This window comes from Acinonyx jubatus, chromosome A3 (genome assembly GCF_027475565.1).
Source record: "Acinonyx jubatus isolate Ajub_Pintada_27869175 chromosome A3, VMU_Ajub_asm_v1.0, whole genome shotgun sequence".
Lineage (NCBI taxonomy): Eukaryota > Metazoa > Chordata > Mammalia > Carnivora > Felidae > Acinonyx > Acinonyx jubatus.
This window is the reverse complement of record NC_069388.1, coordinates 24377815-24401386: the sequence shown is the minus strand read 5'-3', so window position 1 is coordinate 24401386 and position 23572 is coordinate 24377815. Positions and strand designations below refer to the sequence as shown.

General features: G+C 37.1%; 1 protein-coding gene and 1 non-coding gene across 3 annotated transcripts in view; one reads left to right on the top strand and one right to left on the bottom strand.

Annotated features, from left to right (window-relative positions):
* The window catches only part of LOC128311130 (protein SPT2 homolog), a 75070-nt gene that overhangs the window by 32288 nt on the left and 19210 nt on the right, over positions 1–23572 (top strand). The gene's annotated exons all lie outside the window — the stretch shown is intronic.
* On the bottom strand, positions 9919–10022 carry LOC113602608 (U6 spliceosomal RNA). The gene has a single exon (XR_003424092.1). It is a non-coding gene; the product is annotated as a U6 spliceosomal RNA (small nuclear RNA).

The following is a 23572-nucleotide window of genomic DNA, read 5'->3' as shown; positions in this document are numbered from 1 at the left end:
CAATTAGGAAGGATGCTGAACTCAGGATTCTTAAAAGATACTTTAATTAAAGGATCTATAATATCTCTTCTAATCTTGGAACTGTCTGAATCTGCTAGGTTTTGTTTGTTTATTTTGCACTCCAAAGAAACTATTTCTGTATAGATTAAAGATTTGGAGGGATGAAGTGGAACGTGGGGAAAAGGCCACCCTGATAGCTCTATGCTTCTGTACATTGAGGATAATAATACCTACCATTATTGTAAATAATCATGATAGGCTAGGTTAGGCTGTAATGACAAACAACATCCAAATCTTAATGATTTATAGCAGCAATGGTTTACTTCTCACTCATAGTATTGTGAACTGACTGTAGCTTTGTTCTACATCATCTTAAAAAAAATTTTTTTAACGTTCATTTTTTTTGAGAGAGAGAGAGCAAGAGAGAGCATGCAAGTTGTGGTGGGGGAAGGGCAGAGAGAGAATTTGAAGCAGACTTGGCAAAAGCACAAAGCCTGACATGGGGCTTGAACCCACGAATCGTGAAATTTCAAACTGAGCTGAAGTCAGATGCTCAACCTACTAGAGCCACCCAGGTACCCATACATCATCTTTACTCTAGGACCCAGGCTTTCTATCTGAGATATTGCCTGTCTTATGGAAGAAGAAAAAGAGGCAGGCAAACCACTCACAGGCCCTTAAAGCTTCTACCTAGACCTCATACATGCCACCAATTTTATTAGAGCAAATCATATGGTATGGTGGTTTTCTTTTTTTTAATCAGTAATTATTATTTTTTATTTCTTTTTAAAATTGAAGTATAGTTGACACACAATGTTACGTTATTTTCAGGTATACAACATAGTGATTTGACAACTGTATGTGGTATGCTATCCTCACAAGTTATCAGTGATTATTTATTTATTTAGTGATTCATCACTTACATATAACACCAGTGCTCATTCCAACAAGGGTCCTCCTTAATGCCCCTCGCCCATGTAGCCCTTTCCCCCACCCGAACCCCCTCTAGCAACCCTCAGTTTGTTCTCTGTATTTAAGAGTCTCTTATGGTTTGTCTCTCTCTCTGTTTTTATATTATTTTTGCTTCTCTTCCCTTATGTTCATCTGTTTTAAATTGAAGTCATGTGATATTTGTCTTTCTCTGACTGGCTTATTTCATTTAGAATACATTCTATTTCCATCCATGTTGTTGAAAATGGTAACATTACAGGGGCACCTGGGTGGCTTAGTTGGTTGAGCATCCGACTTCGGCTCAGGTCATGATCTCATACTTTGTGGGTTTGAGCCCTGCATCAGGCTCTATGCTGCCGCTTGCTCAGAGCCTGGAGCCTGTTTCAGATTCTGTGTCTCCCTCTTTCTCTGCCCCTCCCCCACTCATGCTTTGTCTCACTCTGTTTCTCAAAAATAAATAAATGTAAAAAAAATTTTTTTAAAAGAAAATGGTAACATTTCATTCTTTTTGATTGTCGAGTAATACTCCATTGTAAATATATACCACATTTTCTTTATCCATTCATCAGTCGATGGACATTTGGGCTTTTTCCATATGTTGACTATTGTCGATAGCTCTGCTATAAACATTGGGGTGCATGTGCCCTTTTGAATCAGCACTCCTGTATCCTTTGAATAAATACCTAGTAGTGCAATTGCTGGGTCATAGGGTAGTTCTATCTTTAATTTTTTGAGGAACCTCCATGCTGTTTTCCAGAGTAGCTGTACCAGTTTGCATTCCCACCAGCAGTGCAAAAGGGTTCCTCTTTCTCCGCCTCCTCGCCTACATCTGTTGTTGCCTGTTAATTTTAGCCATTCTTACAGGTGTGAGGTGGTATCTCATTGTGGTTTTGATTTGTATTTCCCTGATGATACATTTGATGTTGAGCATTTTTTCATGTGTCTGTTAGCCATCTGGATGTCTTGTTTGGAACAGTGTCTATTCCTGTATTCTGCCCATTTCTTCACTGGATTATTTGTTTTTTGGGCGTTGAGTTTAATAAGTTCCTTATAGATTTTGGATACTAACCCTTTATCTGATATGTCATTTGTAAATATCTTCTCCCATTCTGTAGGTTGTCTTTTAGTTTTGCTAATTGTTTCCTTCTCTGTGCAGAAGCTTATCTTTTTTTTTTTTAAGTTTATTTATTTATTTTTAGAGAGACAGAGACAGTGTGAGTGAGGGAGGGGTAGAGGGAGAGAGAGACAGAGAATCTCAAGGAGGCTCTGCACCACTACAGCAGAGCGCAATGCGGAGCTCAAACCCATGAGCCTGACTGAGGCACCCAGGTCCCCTGAAGCTTTTTATCTTAGAGGTCCCAATAGTTCATTTTTGCTTTTGTTTCCCTTGCCTCTGAAGACATGTCAAGAAGCTGCTGCAGCTGAGGTCAAAGAGGTTGTTGCCTGTTTTCTCCTCTAGGATTTTGATGGCTTCTTGTTTTACGTTTAAGTCTTTCATCCGTTTTGAGTTTATTTTTGTGTATGGTGTAAGAAAGTGGTCCAGGTTGATTCTTCTGCATGTCACTGTCCAGTTTTCCCAATAACATTTGCTGAAGAGACTTTTTTCCATTGAATATTCTTTCTTGCTTTGCCAAAGATTATTTGGCCATATGTTTGTGGGTCCGTTTTGTGGTTCTCTATTCTGTTCCATTGATCTATGTGTCTGTTCTTGTGCCAGTACCATACTGTCTTGATGATTACAGCTTTGTAATACAGCTTGAAGTCCAGAATTATGATGCCTCCAGCTTTGGTTCTCTTTTTCAGGTTTGCTTTGGATATTTGGGGTCTTTTGTGGTTCCATACAAATTTTAGGATTGTTTGTTCTAGCTCTGTGAAGAATGCTGGCGTTATTTGATAGGGATTGGTCAGTAACTATTTAAATGTACATGAACTAAATACTCCAATAAGAAGGTGGAGACTGGTAGAATTGATTTTAAAAATGATTCATCTATATTCTTTCCATGAGAGACCCATGTTAGACCTGAATATAGTGAAAAGATGAAAAGACTCATTCTATGCAAATAGTAACCAAAAATGAATCAGACCAGCCATATTAATATGCATATGTATATCTATTAGAGACATTTGAAGTTCGTATAATATGGTTTATGTATAGTACTTTGTGCTGTGCCTGGGATGTTACTAGATAAATCCTAATTTTATGGACCTAAAAGACCACTCTATGATTGAACATATGTATTTCGATTTATATCATCTTCATATGGCTGTATCTTATCTAACATCAATAAATAAATCTATGATCTAATGCTTTTGTAAAAATAGAAATTCAGAGAATGCAAGAAGTGAAACCAACTCTCAGGGTCATAATTGTGTTGGGTCAGTGGGAATACTGAGCATTGTGTTCTCTCTTGTGTTTCAGCTCTTGCTTAATATATAAAGACAGAGTAGTAGAAAAAGTGACCTGGTATATTCAGCAAAGGCAAAATCAGCAGGTGTGGTGGTTTTCAAAGTATGTCCACAAATTTTTTGAAATTCCTTCCTTCAGAAAGTAGAGCCTAATTTCTCTCCCTTTGAGTGTTGGACTTAGTCACTTGGTTCTAACAAATACATGATGGCAGAAGTGATGATGTGTGACTTCCAAGACAGGGTCATAAAAGGCACTGCAACTTCTTTCTTGATCTCTCTTTTAGTTTACTCAGTCTTGAGGAAGCCAACTGCCCATGTCACGAGGACACTAAAATAACCCAATGATTAGACACATATGGTGAGGACCTTAGGCCCTTCACCAGTAGTCACTGAGGATCAGAAATATCCTGCCAACATCCATATAAATGAGCCCTCTTGGAAGAGGATCTTCCTACTCCAGTCAAGTTTTCAAATGTCTGCAGCCCTAGAAAACATCTTGACTATAACCGCATGAGAGACCCTAAGCCAGAAATAACTAGCTAAGCTACTCCCACTCCCAAATTCTTGACTCACCGAAACTGTGAAATAGATGTTAAATATTTATTGTTTTTAATTGCTAAGTTTTGGAGTAATTTGTCACACAGCAGTAGATAACTAATACATGTGGCCACCTGAATTCAATGGGGCAGAATGTATAATCCTGCAAAGAGGGATATATATAGTAGGAAGAGAAACTGGAATATTTGGTGAACAATGATACTTACCACAATAGCTAAAATATTTAAATCCAATCCTCTACCCATTCATTAGACAAATATCTGAAACAAGGAATAAATCATATAACCTCTGCATATTTACTCTCTTTTCCCTATTCTATTGTGCAGGTCAGGTCTATAATCAGCAAATAAAGGGGTATTTTAAGTCTGGGATCTGATACCCTCTTCCTACTCCCTACCCCCTTCTAATTCCTTGAGTTTTAGGGTTGTCAAATTCCATTGTTTTCCCTGCTTTTGATCCCTCTTTAGTCCCAAACCAACCAGTTTACTCTTATCATTCAAACCTAGTCTCCAGGACTAGACCATTACCTTTTCCTCATCTTTCATACCAATGGTTTTCTTACAGTGTTATTATTGCCCAGATTGACTTACTGGCATTCTGGCCATTTGTATGGTATTGCATTGTTTTAGTTTTACATATTCTAGTGAGCGTGAAATGATATCTCATGGTGGTTTTAATTTACAATTTCCTGTTGACTAGTAGAGTTGAGTATCTTTTCTTATGTTCTTTTAGCCATTCATGTATCTTATGTTGTAAAATATCTGTTCAGTTTTTTTGCCGATCTTCTTGAAGTGTAAGAGTTTTTGTAATGTGTTCCAGATATAAGTCCTTTGTGCAATATATGTGTTGCAGATATTTTCTTCCCGTCTCTGGCTTGCCTTTTCACTTTCGTAAGAGTATGTTTTGAAAAGCAGAGAGTCTTCTTTTTATAAAGTCCAAGTTATCAATTTTTTCTTTTATTAATGTTTCCGTGTCTTCAGAAATCTTTGGTTATATCAAGATTGCATGTTTCCTTTTAAAGTTGGCAATACATATTTATTTCTCTCTTTGGAAGGAAGCTAACTTCAGTATGGGCCTACAACATACCAGGCCCTTTCAATACATAATTGGATCTATAATGTGATTGCAGTCTTCTGTATTAACTGAATGTATCGATAATCTTAAATCTCTTTATATGAGATATGGAGATATATGGAAATAATTAATCATGTTGTTATAGAAATTATATCTTTATATAAATAGTGGACCTCATGTTGACTACATTTGTGGCTGACAAGAAGAGGACCAGAAACACTGGAGAAGTTGCTCAGGAAGATATAGAGAGAAGTTAGAAAGATAGGCAATTATTTAAAAAACAAACGAACAAAAAACAAAACCCCAAGCTCTCAAACTGCAAATGGCATCTGGTAAGAATTACAGTAATAAAACCTAACTGTTGTGCAAGGAGTAATCTAGGGGGTCGCCTGGGTGGCTCAATCGATTAAGTGGCTGACTTTGGCTTAGATCATGAGCTCATGGTTTGTGGGTTCAAGCCCCATATCAGGCTCTGTGCTGAGAGCTCAGCCTGGAACCTGCTTCAGATTTTGTGTCTCCCTCTCTCTCTGCCTCTTCCCCCTCTCACACTCTGTCTCTCTCTCTCAAAAATAAATAATAAACATTAATTAAAAAAAAAAAGAGTAACCTAGGGATAGTAAACCTCATGTATTCCCAGTGAGATGGGTTGAAAATGTTCCTACAGACCTGATTCTAGGATGAGAACCTTGAAAACTATACAGCCATAGTTAAGATGATCGCTGGATAGGCCCTGCAGAAGTACCCTGCTCTCTTATTCCTCTCATTAATTAATACTTATTTGGTCCTGAGTCTGGATCTAAATTAAAAAAAAATTTTTTTTTAATTTTTTTATTTGTTATTGAGAGACAGAGACAGAGCATGAGCATGGGAGGGGCAGAGAGAGGGAGAGACATAGAATCTGAAGCAGAAGCAGACTCCAGGCTCTGAGCTGTCAGCACAGAGCCTCACATGGGGCTTGAACTCTTAGAGCACAAGATAGTGACCTGAGCTGAAGTCGGCCGCTTAACCGACTGAACCACCCAGGCGCCCCATGAGTCTTGATCTAAAAAGTGAAAGGAGGATAAAGAATTCATGCCACCAGCATCTCCTCCACCCTTTTTTGGGATTATGAATAATTAGAGGTCAGAGAGAAATGTGGAAAAAACAGGATCCAGTACCTGGTAAACTTCCCTTCCCTCCAGGTAGATCTAAGCTCTTTATATCCTGACTCTACTACTCGATTTTACAAAGAGAGGTACCCCTTTTTTGGGATTATGAACAATTAGAGGTCAGAGAGAAATGTGGAAAAAACAGGATCCAGTACCCTGGTAAACTTTCCTTCCCTCCAGGTAGATCTAAGCTCTTTATATCCTGACTCTACTACTCAATTTTACAAATAGAGGTACCCCCTCTCTTTCCCTTTCTCAATACCTGGAGTCCTTCATCCTCACTTTCTGGATTTTTCACTAACACCTCTTTCCCTTCTGCCTCAGTCCCAGCATTCACACAGAGACGGCTTGAAACGAGGAAGGCATTGGTCAGTTTATAGACATTGACAACTGTCTTTTAACCCCAAGCACGGCTTCGACTATTGTTTGTTCAAGTTTTTCATAATGGAAATTTATATTGGTTTTCTGGTTATAAAGGAAATAAAGGCTCATAAAATGAAACAATATGGAAATAAAATATGAAGGCCCTCCAGAATTTTTACTATGCATATACAAATACACACACATATGTTTTTACAAAGCTGGCATTATACAATGCATTCTATTCTATAATTTTTTCCATTAATAAATTGTGGTCTTTTTTTGCCAGTACTAATAAATCTTTCTTCTTATTATAAGGAGGAACTATAAAACTCTGGAAAAATAGGCAAATACCCATAACAATTGATTTATTGATATGGTATTATAATATCAAATCAATATGATATGTTTGGTGTGTTGTCCTTCATTAGCAATGTAGAGTTCAATGAGCTGTGCAAATTGCAATGAACATGATGCATAAATGCAGTATTTCCCTCAATCCCTGCATATGCATCTGAAGTGCATTGCCTCAGTTGATTGTGGCACTGGTTTCACCAAATAAGCCTGTCCCTTTGTTGTACACCAGAAGAAGTGGGTGCACAAGAAGGGGATAAATGTTTGATTTTTAATAAATCTGTGTTTCTGGATTCTGTGGCCATTCTGTATATCATTGTGTAGATATACTGTAATTTATTTAACCAATCTTTTTTTTTAAATCTTAACAGAAAACATTTAATTAAAAGTACATATTTAGTTTGCAAGGATAATTTTAAATCATATTTTATATTTCATTTCACTTGCTCTCATTTTAACTTAATTTAGCATTCACAACAACTTTCAGTTCAATTCTGAGATTTTTAAAATTGAAGTGTAATTAACATACAGTGTTATATTCGTTTCAGGTGTACAACACATTGATTCAACAATTCTACATATTACTCATGCTCACCAGGAGAAGTGTAGTCATTATACAAAATTATTACAGTGCTATCAACTATATTCCCTATGATGTACTTTTCATCTCTGTGCTTACTTATTTTATAACTAGATGTTTGTACCTCTTAATCCCATTCACCTATTTTTCCCATCATCCCATCTACATCCCCTCTGGCTAACCACCAGTTTGTTCTCAACACCAAAAAGCTCCAAACAACCTGATTTAAAAATGGCAGAGGACCTGACTAGACATTTTTCCAAAGAAGACATACTGATAGCCAACAGACAGATGAAAAGATGCTCAACATCACTAATCATCAGGAAAGTACATATCAAAACCACCATGAGATATCACCTCACCCTAGTCAGAAAGCTAATATCAAAAATACAAGAAATAACAAATGTTGGCAAGGATGTGGAGAAAAGGGAGCCTTTGTGCATTGTTGGTGGGAATGCGAATTGGTGTAATCACAATGGAAAACAGTATGGAAATTCCTCAAAAAATTAAAAATAGAAATACCACATGATTCAGTAATTACACTATTGGATATTTACCCAAATAAACCAAAAATACTAATTCAAAAAGATGTGTGCACCCCACATATTTATTGCAGCATTATTTACAATAGTCAGGATATGGAAGCAACCTAAGTGTCCAGTGATAAATGAATGGATAAGGAAGATGTGGTATGTATACATAATGGAATATTACTCAGCTGTAAAATGAGTGAGATTTGCCATTTGTGATAATTTGGGTGGATGTAGAGGGTATTATGCTAAGTGAAATAAGTCAACTAACTAGACAACTAACATGTGATTTCACTTATATGTGGAATTTAAAAACAAAACAAATGAACAAACAAAAAAACTCAAACTCTTAGCCAATCATATTTTATTTTATTTTTTATATTTTATTTTATATATTTTATATTTTATTTTATTTTATTTTATTTTGAGAGAGAAGGAGAGAGAGGGAGAGAGAGAGAATACCAAACAGGCTCTATACTGTCAGTGTGGAAACCAATGCACAGCTTTAACCCACAAACCATGAGATCATGACCTAAGCTGAAATTAAGGGTCCAACACTCAACTGACTGAGCCACCCAGGCTCTCCTGGGCATTAGAGATTCTAATTACTACTGGGTAGGTCATTGTTTCTAGACCTTCTCTGGTTGTGTTAACATATTCCCTTAGGTTTTGATAATTTCACTGTAATGTATCTAGGTATGGATTTAGGTTTATTAATATGCTTAGTATCCTTTATGCTTCCTACATCTAAGGTTTTTATTTCCTACATCAATTTTGAAAAAATGTTTAATTTCATTAGAAACTCCAATCAGGAAGTACCTGGGTGGCTCAGTTGGTTGAGTGTCTGACTCTTGATTTCGGCTCAGGTCATGGTCCCAGGTTTGTGGGATCAAGTCCCACATCAGGCTCCATGCTGGAGCTCCATGCATGGAGCCTGCTTGAGATTCTCTCTCTCTCTCTCTCTCTCTCTCTCTCTCTCTCTCTCTCTCCCCTCTCCCTGCCCCCACTCTCTCTCTTTCTCTAAAATTAAAAAGAAAATAGAAGAAAAGAAACTCCAATCAGTTTTCTAAACTGGCTGTATAATTTTGGACTCCCATTCATAATGTACAAGCATTTCAGTGATTCCATGTATTCATCAACAATTGGTATTATCAGCCTTTTAATTGTAGCCAATCTGGCAAACATGTAGTGGTATCTCGTTTTAGTTCTTATTTACATTACCTAGATGAGTAATAATGTTGAGCATCTTTTCATATATATATATGTTGGCCATTTGGATATCTTTTGTGACATTTTCAGACTGTTTTTGCTCAGTTTTTAAATTAGGTTTTTGTCTCTTGTCTTTATAGATTAGTAAGAATTCTTTATGCTATCAAAAGTTCAGTAAAACCAATGAATCACCAAAGCAGTAAATAGTAAAAATTTATCATGCACACACCAAAAAGACAGTTTGCAAACTGGGAGCACTGAAACCAAAGCATGGAATGAGTCTCAGGGGTATATAAAGTAGCTTATGTAATGAGAAAGCAGTGACTATTTATTCTTCACAGTAACTGGTTATAATACTAGAATTTTTTTAAATAGTAGAGAATTGGTTAGTAATTACCTCATATCAAACTTGGGAAACAGTTAAAGTTTTGCTTATGATTTTCCGAGGCATAAGCAAGAAATGACCCAGGTCAAGTTAATCTTATAAAATAAGCTAAATTAAGCTTTATATATGACTAAACTGATTTTGTCTTCTCAGGGAATTTTTAAAGGCTGATCTCCCTTTGTTTTTGTTTTGTTTTGTTTTGTTTTGTTTTTTGTTTTTTGGGTTTTTTAATTAAAAAAAAGATTTAATTGCTGTATTTCACCTAATATTTCAGCATCCATAAAACCAAGTTACCCCCAAAATAGGATGTTTCAAATGATCATTATTTTTTGACCATTTGCTATTTTCATTAAAAGTCTTTAAGAAAACATGGAACACTTCATGAATTTGCATGTCATCCTTGTGCAGGGGCCATGCTAATCTCTGTATTGTTCCAATTTTAGTATATGTGCTGCCAAAGTGAGCACTGGTCTCCCTTTGTTTTTTATTTTACCATATATTCTGGATACAAGTCCTTTAACAGATATATGTTTTGTAATTATTTTTTTCCCATCTGTGGCTTGCCTTTTCACTCTCTTCATGGTGTCTGTTGATGAGCTCATAGGCTGACTCTTGCTTATTATGGAATATTTCATTGTGCATTTTGTAATTTTTAAGAGCCCGTCTTTGGCAGGGCTTTACTTATATGTGTGAATTTGTGTGATCTAAGTTGAGATTATCCTCTCTGGAGAGATTTATTATTTGCTCTTGTGAAATACCTCAATCTAGGACCAATTTGTTGTCTTAATCTGATTCAAGTGTTAATGGAAGGCAGCTATGCTCACCACTATACCACCAACGCTGCACAGTTCAAGTGTTAATGGGAAGGTAAACTGATTCAACTTTTGTAGAAGGCAATTTGGCAATAACTTATCAAATTTTAAATGTTATACATTTTGACCCATCAATTCTACTTCTTTATTTCAATCAAGTAATCAGATAAGTCCACAATAATACATAAATATGGAAGTTTACACATTGTCATTTATAATTCTGAAAAAGTGGAAACAATCTAGATGTTCATAAAAGATGATTGGCTAGGGGTGTCTGGGTGGCTCGGTTGATTGAGTGTCTGAGGATTTCAGCTGAGTTCATGATCTCATGGTTGTGGCATGGAGCCCCGCATTGGGCTCCGCACTGTGTGGAGCTTGCTTGGGATTCTGTCTTTCTCCCTCTGCTCCTCTTACCTGCTCTCTCTCTTTCTCTCTCATAGAATAGAATAGAATAGAATAGAATAGAATACCTGATAACAGTGTGCCTGACCCAGTGTTCTAAGAACTTGCCCCACTCCAAGACTACTGGCCACTGCCCTGGGCTAAGTGCAAATTTTAATATGAATGAACCCTGTCCACCCACACACACATAGATGTCATGTGCCCCTGGCCACCATAGCCACTGTGCTTCAGGAGCTCTGACCTAGAACTGTTGGCTCAGCGCAAATTTTGCTAACACCCCCACACTACCCCAGAGCCCTAAAGTGCCTCAGAGATGGATTCCTGGGTTCTTATTTACACCACAGAGAGCAAGCACAGGCCACAACAGGCAGAGAGTCAGTACAGACATCTGAACTGAAAGAAAAAGCAACTCAGACACAACAGCAGGATGCAAGCAACACATATAGGAGATTCCCCTGAAGTGTGAGGTTCTGGTGAACAGGAGACACTGCACTGTAGGATACTACAGGACCTCTTCCACATAAAGCCACTACTTTCAAGAGCAAATGATATGGCTGACTTGCCTAATACATAGAAACAGACACAGAGAGATAGACAAAATGAGGAGACAGAAGACAAAAAGTACAGGACAAAATCGCAACAGGAAATCTAAGCAAAATAGAAATATATAATATGCCTGATAAAGAACTTAAAGTGATGATCATAAAGATACTCACTAGACTTCAGAAAAGAGTGGAGGACATAAGTGAGACCCTTGACAAAGAGATAGAAAAAAATAACATATCAGAGATGAAGAACTCAATAAATGAAATTAAAAGTACACTAGATGGGGTAACTAGTAGGTTACAGGAAGCAGAGGAATATATAAGTGACCTGAAGGATAGAATAATATAAATCAGTCAAACTGAACAGGTGAGAGACAAACAAATACTACATAATGAGAATAGACTTAGAGATTTCAGTGACTCTATCAAGCATAATGACATTTGCATTATAGGGATCCCAGGAGAAGAGAAATTGGGGCAGCAAATGTATTTCAAGAAATAATAACTGAAAATGTCCTGAATCTGAGGAGGGAAATGGAGATCCAGATTCAAGAGGCATAAAAATCCTCCACCAAATTCAACCCAAAAAGGTCCACACCAAGACACATAGTAATTAAAATAGCAAAAAATAGTGATAAAAAAAAAAAGAATTTTAAAGGTTGCAAGAGAAAAGGAGGCAACTATATACAAAGGAAACCCCATAAGGCTATCTGCTGATTTTTTAGCAGAAACTTTGAGGTCCAGAAGAGAATGGCACAATGTATTCAAAGTGCTGTAAAGGGAAAATTTGCAACCAATAATACTGTATCTAGCAAGGCTATCATTCAGAATGGAAGGAGAGATAAAGAATTTTCCATACAAACAAAAGTTAGAAGAATTCATGACCACTAAACCAGCCCTACAAGAATGATATGGGGGACTTTGTAAATGGAAAACAAAAACCATAAGGAAGAGTAAGGAAAATAGGAAGCATAAAAGGAAAAAAAAGTATATCTGTAAGAATCAGTCAAAAAAAAAAGTATACCTGTAAGAATCAGTCAAGAGAAGCACAAAATAAAAGGATGTAAACTATGATATCAAATATCTGAAACATGGAGAGAGAGGAGTAAAGAATGAGTTCAAAATTAAGTGACTATCAGCTTAATATAGACTGCTATATGCAGAAGATGTTATATATAAACCATATAATAACCACAAATCAAAAAACAGTAATAGGTATGTAAAAAAATAAAGAATAAGGAATCCAAGTATTTCCCTAAATAAAGCCAACTAATCATGAGAGAAGAGAGCAACAGAAGAAAGGAACAGAGAGGAACTACAAAAACAACCATAAAACAAGTTTAAAAAATGCCAGTAAATACACATATATCAAGAATTACTTTGAATGTAAATGAACTAAATGCTCCAATCAAAAGACATAGAGTGATGGAATGGATAAGAAAATAAGACTATATGCTGCCTACAAGAGACTAATTTCAGACCTAAAGACAACTGCTGATTGAAAGTGAAGGGATGGAGAGACATTGTCATGCAAATGGAAGTGAAAAGAAAGCCAGGGTAGCAATACTTATATAGTAAGAATAGACTTTAAAACCAAGGCTGTAACAAGAGACAAAGAAGGACACTATATAATCATAACTGGTACAATGCAATAAGAAGATATAACAATTGCAAATATTTGTGCACTAACATGTGGGCTTCCAAATATATAAATCAGTTAACACCAAACATAAAGGAACTAATCAACAGTAATATAATAATAGTAGGGGAATTTAACACCCTACTTACATCAATGGACAGATCATCCAAACAGGAGATCAACAAGGAAATAGTGGCTTTGAATGACACATTGGACCAGATGGACCTAACAGATATATTCAGAACATTCCATCCTAAAACAGCTAAATACACATTGTTTTCTAGTGCATGTGAAACATTCTCCAGAATAGATCACATATTAGGCCACAAATCGACTCTGATCAGATTCAAAAATATGGAAGTTATACCATACATCTTTTCTGACCACAATTCTATGGAACTAGAATTAACCACAAGAAAAAAATGGAAAGCACATGAACACATGGAGGTTAAGTTACATGCTTCTAAACAATGAATGAGTCAACCAAGAAATCAAAGATGAAATAAAATAATACATGGAGACAAATGAAAATGTTTCATGAAAATGAAAACACAATGGTTCAAAATTTGGGGGATGCAGCAAATGCTGTTCTAAGAGGGAAGTTTATAGCAATACAGGCATACCTCAAGAAACAAGAAAAATCCCAAATAGACAATTTAACCTTACATCTAACAGAACTAGAAAAAACAAAAAACAATACCCAAAACTAATAGAAGGAAGGAAATAATGAAGATTAGAGCAGAAATAAGCAAAATAGAAACAAACAAAAAAAGAACAGATCAATGAAACCAGGAGTTGGTTGTTAGAAAAGATCAACAAAATCAATAAACCTGTAGCCAGACTTTTAAAAAAGAGGACTCAAAAAAAAATAAAATCAGAAATGAAAGAGGAGAAATAACAACTGATACCACAGAAATACAAAAGATTATAAGAGAATACTATGAAATATTATATGCCAGCAAACTGGACAACCTAGAAGACATGGATAAATTTCTAGAAACATATAACTTCCCAAAACTGAATCAGGAAGAAATAGAAAATTTGAACAGTCTGATTGCCAGCAATGAAATTTATTCAGTAATCAAAAAACTCCCAGCAAGCAAAAGTCCAAGGCTAGAGGCTTGACAGGTGAATTCTACCAAACATTTAAAGAAGAGTTAGTAGCTATTCTTCTCAAACTATTCCAAAAAATAGAAGAGGAAGGAAAGCTTCCTAATTTGTTCTATGAAGCCAAAATTACACTGATCCCCAAATCAGATAAAGATGCTACAAAAAAAAGAGAACTACAGGCCAATATCTCTGATGAACATAGATCTAAAAATCTTTAACAAAATATTAGCAAACCAAATCCAACAATATATTAAAAAACCATTGGGGTACCTGGGTGGCTCAGTTGGTTGAGTATCCAACTTCGGCTCAGGCTATGATCTCACAGCTCGTGAGTTTGAGCCCCACATCGGGCTCTGTGCTGACAGCTCAGAGCCTGGAGCCTGCTTCAGATTCTGTGTCTCCCTCTCTCTCTCTGCCCCTAACCCACTCGCATTCTGTCTCTGTCTCTCTCAAAAAATAAATAAACATTAAAAAAAATTTTTTTAAAAAATCATTCACCATGATCAAGTGGGATTTATCCTTGGGATGCAAAAGTGTTCAATATTTGCAAGTCAACCAATGTGATACATCACATCAATAAAAAAAGGGATAAAAATTAAAAATCATATGATCATTTCAATAGATGCAGAAAAAGCATTTGACAAAGTACAACATCCATTTATGATTAAAAGCCTTAACAAAATAGGTTTAGAGGGAACATACCTCAACAAAATAAAGGCTTTACATGAAAACCCACAGCTATCATCATTCTCAGTGGTGAAAAGCTGAGAGCGTTTCCCCTAAGGTCAGGAACAAGACAAGGATGTCCACTCTCACCACTATTATTTAACATAGTACTGGAAATCCCAACCACAGCAATCAGACAAGAAGGAATAAAAGGCATCTATTGGTAAGAAAGAAGTAAAACTTTTACTCTTTGCAGACGACATGATACTATATATAGAAAACCCTAAAGACTCCACCAAAAAACTACAACTGATAAATGAATTCAGTAAGGTTGCAGGATACAAAACCAACATACGGAGGGGAGTTAGGATGGTGAGAAGTAGGGGGACTGGGATTTCCCTTGTCCCTCAAATACAGCTGTATTGAAGTCAGAACACTTGGAATACCCGGGAAATCATTCTGCAGAGTGACAGAAAGATCTCCACAGGTGGAGGGAGACAGCTTGGTGGGACAGAGGTGCATGTATGCAAATTGGGGGAGATAAAACAATGTAGGCAGAGGGGAGGGAAACCCTTCTGTGGAGACACAAAAGGGAGAGAAAGAGAGGCTGTAGATTGTGGCATTGAATTAGTACAAGAGAAAAACCTCTCTGGACCACGGACTGGGGAACGAAAAATACAGAGAGTGCCAGTTTCTACTTTGTAAACAGCTTTAGGAGCTGAAGATTGGAGTTTTCAAATTGTGTGACTTTTGTGCTGGCTGTGGGTGCACACCTGGCTGTAGGGGGGCAAGAGGGGAGCCAGCCCCTGGGCATGGTAGTGAATCTTGGGGTCACACTGGGAGAGAACAGTCCCCTTCCTTGAGTACTGTGGGAAGAGGGGTTATTGCATCCCCAAGGACAAACGACCCTGCAGGTGCCAGCCAAAGGCCCTTTGTCAGCAAGGCTGAGTGGCACTACATCAGAAAAGAATCTGTGCGGTGCTGGGCCGCTTAGCGCACTTGGTTTTGAATCCCAGCCTATTGCCTAGGAGGTGCAGGAGAACTGTGGAGCAGGGAAAGCTGACTGCCTGTGACAGCTGCCTGAACAGCATGGTTTGAGACACCGGGTCTGAGTAGGGAAGATAGGGATGTTGCCATTTTCCTCTCCATCACCAATACGGTGGGGCTTCAGTGACCAGTACAGCGGCCCCCAGTGGAGGCGGGACCCACTTAAACCAAACCCTGCCCCTCTGAGCCTGCCAACAGCTTATCTATGGGAGCGGGACTGACACTGAACAAACCAGATGGCCTCTTTTCCAGACCAGCACAGCCACCAGTCCTAGGCACCAATGGACAAGTCTCGTGTGGTTTTATATGTTAGTCTGTTTCTCTCTTTTTTTTTCTCTTTATATCTATATCTCTATCTACATAATATAAACATAAAATATTTATATTTATATTAAATATAAATTTATATAAAATATAACATACATATTTTATTTATTTATTTATTTACTTATTTATTTCTCTCTCTCTGGATTAAGCCTTATAGTTCCTTTGATTCTCTGCTTGTTTTTGTTTTTGTTTTTGTTTTTGCCCCTTTCATTTTTCTCTTTGTATGGAATCAGGTTCCCTACCCTTTCCTTTTTCCCAGGGTTACTTCAACAAACAAATCAAAGCACACCTGGTGGAAGATCCAAACAATCTACCACTATGAGCAAGGAGGAGCTTTGTAGAGGACTGACCAGTGGGGTAGAGCAGCCAAATACACAACAACAGAGTGCACTCAACACACTCCAAAAACACTTCCTGAAGTGCCAGGCCCTGGACAGTGTATGACCCCTTTCTAACATAGTAGTACTCACAGGTGCAGGACACATAACAAGCTATTAAAATACGTAAAAGACAGAAACCTAGCCAAAGTGATAACACGGAAGAATTCTCAAAAGAAAATCCAGGAAGAAATGACAGCCAGAGAATTGCTCGAAACAGATATAAACAATATATCTGAATGAGAATTTAGAATAATAGTCATAAGACTAATAGTTGGGCTTGAAAAAAAGCATACAAGACAGCAGAGAATCTATTGCTGCAGAGATCAAAGACCTAAGAAATAGTCACAATGAATTGAAAAATGCTATAAATGAGATCCAAAATAAACTAGATACAGTGACAGCGAGGATGGAAGAAGCAGAGGAGAGAATGGCTGATATAGAAGATAAAAGTATGGAAAATGATGAATGCCGAAAAAAGAGGGGAAGGAAATTAGACCAAGAGGGAAGAATTAGAGACCTAAGTGATTCCATGAAATGAAATAATATCCGTATCATAGGAGTTCTAGAAGAAGAAAAGTGAGAGATAGGGGCAGAAGGTTTATTTGAACAAATTATAGCTGAGAACTTCCCGAATCTGGGGAAGGTAACAGGCATTGAAGTCCAAGAGGCACAGAGAACTCCCTTCAAAATCAACAAAAACAGGTCAACACCATGACATAGCATAGTGAAACTGGCAAAATTAAAGATAAAGAGAGAATTCTGAAAGCAGCTAGGGACAAATGGGCCTTAACCTATAAGAGTAGACACAATAAAGGTAGCAGACCTGTCCACTGAAACTTGGCAGGCTAGGAGAGAGTATCAGGATATATTCAATATGCTGAATATGAAAAATATGCAGCCAAGAATCCTTTATCCAGAAAGGCAGTTGATCAGAATAGGAGAGATAAAGGCTTTCCCAAACAAACAAAAACTAAAGGAGTTCATGACCACCAAATCAGCCCTGCATGAGATTCTAACGGAGACTCTGAGTGGAAAGCAACAAAGACTACAAGGGACCGAACACATTACCACAAGAATGAAACCTGCAGATAACACAATGACACTAAATCAATATCTTTCCATAATCACTCTGAATGTAAATGAGCTAAATGCTCCAATAAAAGACACAGGGTATCAGAATGGATAAAAAAAAAAAAAAAAAAAAAAGAAACCAAGATTCATGTATATGCTGCCTACAAGAGACTCATTTTAGATTTGAGGACACCTGCAGACTGAAAGTGAGGGGATGGAGAACCATCTATCATGCTACTGGACATTAAAAGAAAGCTGGAGTAGCCATACTTATATTAGACAAACTAGGTTTTCAAACAAAGACTGTAACAAGAGGTGAAGAAGGGCATTATATCATAATTAAGGGGTCTGTCCATCAAGAAGAGCTAACAATTATAAATGTCTATACACCCAACATAAAAACACCCAAATATATAAATAAACTAATTACAAACATAAATAAATGTATAGATAATATTACCATGATTGTAGGGGACTTTAATACTCCACTTACAACAATGGACAGATCATCTAGGCAGAAAATAAGGAAACAATGGCTCTGCATGATATGTTGGACCAGATGGACTTAACAGATATATTCAGAACTTTCATCCAAAAGCAGCAGAATACACATTTTTCTCGAGTGTATATGAAACATTCTCCAAAATACATTACATACTGGGCCACAAAACAGCCCTCAATAAGTATAAAAGGATTGAGATCATACCTTGCATATTTTCAGATCATAATGCTATGAAACTTGAAATCAACCACAAGAAAAAATTTGGAAAGCCCTCAAATACATGGAGGCTAAAGAACATCCTACTAAAGAATGAATGGGTCAGCCAAGAAACTAAAGAAGAAATTAAAAAATATATGGAAGCAAATGAAAATGAAAACACCACAGTCCGAGCCCTTTGGGATGCAGCAAAGGCAGTTCTAAGAGGAAAACATTGCAATTCAGGCCTATCTCAAGAAGCAAGAAAGGTCCCAAATACATAACCTAACCTCACACCTAAAGGAACTTGAAAGGCAGCAGCAAAGAAAGCCCAAAGCCAGCGGAAGAAGAGAAATAATAAATATTAGAGCAAAAATGAAAAATATAAAATCCAAAAAAAAAAAAAAACAAACCCAGCAGAACAGATCAGTGTATCTAAGAGCTGTTTTTTTAAAGAATAAACAAAATTGATAACCCCCTAGCCATACTTCTCAAAAAGAAAAGAGGACCCAAATAGATAAAATCATGAATGAAAGAGGAGAGATCACAACCAACACCACAGAAATACAATTATTATTAGAGAATACTATGAAAAATTAGATGCCAACAAACTGGACAATCTGGAATAAATGGACAAATTCCTAGGCACTACCAGAACTCAAACGGGAAGAAATAGAAAATTTAAACAGACCCATAACCAGCAAAGAAATTGAATTGGTCATCAAAAATCTCCCAACAAATAAGAGTCCTGGGCCAGATGGCTTCTCGGGGGAATTTTACCAGACATTTAAAGCAGAGTTAAAACGTATTTTTCTAAAGCTGTTCCAAAGAAGAAACAGAAGGAAAGTTTCCAGACTCATTCTATGAAGGCAGCATTACCTTGATTCCCAAACCAGACAAAGACCCCACTAAAAAGGAGAATTACAGGCCAATATCCCTGATGAACATAGATGTAAAAATTCTCAACAAGATACTAGCAAATTGAATTCAACAGTATATTAAAAGAATTATCCACCATGATCAAGTGGGATTCATTCCTAGGCTGCAGAGCTGGCTCAGTATTCACAAATCAATCAGCATGATACATCACATTAATAGAAGAAAGGATAAGAACCATATAAACCTGTTAATAGATGCAGAAAAAAGCATTTGACAAAATACAGCATCCTTTCTTAATAAAAACCCTCCAGAAAGTTGGGATAGAAGGAACATACCTTAACAGCATAAAGCACCTCGGTGGCTCAGTTGGTTAAGCGTCCAACTTTGGCTCAGGTCATGATCTCGTGGTTTGTAGATTCGAACCCCGCATCGGGCTCTCTGCTCTCAGCACAGAGCCTGCTTTGGATCCTCTGTCTCTCCGTCTCTGTCTCTCTCTCCCTTTCTCTCTGCCCCTCCCCTGCATGTGTTCTCTTAAAATAAACATTAAGAAAAAAACCAACAACAACAAGAAGAAAGGCCCACAGCTAACATCACCCTCAATGGAGAAAAACTGAGAGCTTTCCCCCTGAGATCAGGAAGATGACAGGGATGTACACTCTCACCACTGTTGTTTAATATAGTGTTGAAAGCCCTAGCCTCAGCAATCAGACAACTAAACGAAATAAAAGGCATCCAGATTGGCAAAGAAGTCAAACTTTCTCTCTTTACAGATGACATGACACTCTACATGGAAAACCCAAAAGACTCCACCAAAAAACTGCTAGAGCTGATACATGAATTCAGCAAAATTGCAGGATAAAAAAATCAATCTACAGAAATTTGTTGCATCTCTATACACCAGTAATGAAGTAACAGAGAGATCAAGGAATTGATCCCATTTACAATTGCACCAAAACCCATAAAATACCTAGGAATAGACCTAACCAAAGAGGTAAAAGATCTGTATGCTGAAAACTATAGAAACTTATGAAAGAAACTGAAGAAGACACAAAGAAATGGAAAAATATTCCATGCTCATGGGTTGGAAGAACAAATATTGTTAAAATGTTGATACTAATCAAAGCAATCTACACATTCAATTCAACCCCAATCAAAATAGAACCAACATTCTTCACAGAGCTAGAGCAAACAATCCTAAAATTTATATGGGACCACAAAGGACCCCGAATAGCCAAAGTTATGTTGAAAAAGAAAACCACAGCTGGAGGCATCACAATCCCAGACTTTAACCTATATTACAAAGCTGTAATTATCAAGACAGTATGGTATTGGCATGAAAACAGACACATAGACCAATGGAATAGAGAAACCAGAAATGGACTCACAAATATACAACCAACTAATCTTTGACAAAACAGGAAAGAGAATCCAATGGTGGTGGGGGGGAAAGCAGTGTCTTTAGAGAATGGAGCTGGAAGAACTGGACAGCAACATGCAGAAGAATGAAACTGGACCACTTTCTTACACCATACATAAAAAAAATTCAAAATGGATGAAAGACCTACATGTGAGACAGGAAACCATTGAAATCCTACAGGAGAAAACAGGCAGCAACCTCTTTGACCTCAGCCACAGCAGCTTCTTACTTGACATGTCTCCGGAGGCAAGGGAAACAAAAGCAGAAATGAACTATAGGGACCTCATCAAGATAAAAAGCTTCTGCATAGTGAAGAAAACAATCAGAAAAACTAAAAGGCAACCTATGGAATGGGAGGAGATATTTGCAAATGACATATCAGATAAAGGGTTAGTATCCAAAATCTATAAAGAATTTACCAAACTCAACACCCCAAAGAACAAATAATCCAGTGAAGAAATGGGAAGAAGACATGAATAGACACTTTTACAAAGAAATCCAGATGGAAAACAGACAAATGAAAAGATGCTCAACATCACTCATCATCAGGGAAATATAAATCAAAACCACATTGAGATACCACACCTGTCAGAGTGGCTAAAATTAACAATTCAAGAAACAACAGATGTTGGCAAGGATATGATGAAAGGGGAACCCTCTTGCACTGCTGGTATGAATGCAAACTGGTGCAGCCACTCTGGAAAACAGTGTGGAGGTGCCTCAAAAAATTAAAAATAGAATTACTCTAGGACCCAGCAATTGCATTACTAGGTATTTATCCAAAGGATACAGGAGTGCTGATTTGAAGGGGCACAGGTACCCCAATGTTTATAGCAGCACTGTCAACAATAGCCAAATTATGGAAAGAGCCCAAATGTCCACCAACTGATAAATGGGTAAAGAATATGTGGTATATGTATACAATGGAATACTACTTGGCAATGAAAAAGAATGAAATCTTGCCATTTGCACCAAGGTGGATGGAACTGGAGAGTATTATTCTAAGTGAAATAGGCGGTCAGAGAAAGACAGATATCATATGATTTCACTCATATGTGGAATATCAGAAACTTAACAGATAACCATAGGGGAAGGGAAGAAAAAAAACAAGATAAAAACAGAGAGGAAGGCAAACCGTAAAAGACTCTTAAATATAGAGAACAAACTGAGGGTTGATGGGGGTGGGGAAAATGGGTGATGGGCATTGAGGAGGGCCCTTTTTGGGATGAGCACTGGGTGTTGTATGTAAGTGATGAATCACGGGAATCTACTCCTGAAGCCAAGACTACACTGTATGTTAGCTAACTTTAAAATAAAGAAAAAACAAAACAAAAAAGACAAAATCAACATACAGAAATCCATTTTTATATACTAATAATGAAGCAACAGAAAGAAAAATTAAGAAAGCAGTCCCATTTACAAATGCACCAAAGGTAATAAAATATGTAGGAATAGACTTAACCAAGGAGGTAAAAGACCTGTACTCTGGAAACTATAAAACACTGATGAAAGATATTGAAAACAACACAAACAAGTGGAAATATATCCCATGCTCATGGGTTGAAAGAACAAATATTGTTAAAATGTCTACACTACCTAAAGCAATGTACACATTTAATGCAATCCCTGTCAAAATACCAACAGCACTTTTCACAGAACTAGAACAAACAACCCTAAAATTTGTATGGAACTACAGAAGACAACAGATAGCCAAAAAAATCTTGAAAAAAAGAACAAAACTGAAGATATCACAATTCCAGACTTCAAGTTATATTATAAACCTGTAGTAATCAAAACAATATGGTGCTGGCACAAAAATAGGCACATAGGTCAATGGAATAGAATAGAAAGCCCAGAAATAAACCCATGTTTACATGGTCAATTAATCTCTGACAAAGGAGGAAGGAATATGCAATGGGAAAAAGACAGCTTCTTCAACAAATGGTGTTGGGAGAACTGGATGGCTACATGCAAAAGAAGGAAAATGTACTATTGGCTTGCACCATACACAAAGATAAACTCAAAATGGATTAAGGACCTAAATGTAAGACCTGAAACTATAAAAATCCTATGGGGCGCCTGGGTGGCGCAGTCAGTTAAGCGTCCGACTTCAGCCAGGTCACGATGTCGCGGTCCGTGAGTTCGAGCCCCGCGTCAGGCTCTGGGCTGATGGCTCGGAGCCTGGAACCTGTTTCCGATTCTGTGTCTCCCTCTCTCTCTGCCCCTCCCCCGTTCATGCTCTGTCTCTCTCTGTCCCCCCCCCAAAATAAATAAACGTTGAAAAAAAATAAATAAAAATCCTAGAAGAAAGCACAAGCAGTAATTTCTCTGGCATCAACCATAGCAGCATTTTTCTATATATGTCTCTTAAGGCAAGGGAAACAAAAGCAAAAATAAAATATTGGGGCTACATCAAAACAAAAACTTCTGCACAGCAAAGGAAACAATCAACAAAACAAAACAAAACAAAAACAACCTACTGAATGGGAGAAGATATTTGCAAATGATATATCCAATGAAGGGTTAGTATAGATGTATAAAGAAATGATACAACTGAACACCCAAAAAGCAAATAATCCAATTAAAAAATGAGCAGAAGACATGAACAGACATTTCTCCATAGAAGACATACAGATGGACAACAAATTCATGAAGAGATGCTCAATATCACTCATCATCAGGGAAATGCAAATCAAAACCACAATGAGGTATCACCTTGTCAGAATGGCTAACATCAAAAACATTGAGAAACAGTAAGTGTTGGAGAGGATGTCGAAAAATAGGAACCCTCATGCACTGTTGGTGGGAGTACAAACTGGTAGAGCCACTGCAGAAGATGGTATGGAGGTTCCTGAAAAAGTTAAAAATGGAACTACCTACCCTACAATCTAGTAATTGCATTACTGGATATTTATTTAAAAAAATACAAAAATACTAATTCAAAGGGATACATGCACCCTTATATGTATTGCAGCATTATTTACAATAGCCCAATTATGGAAGCAATCCACATGTCCATTGATAG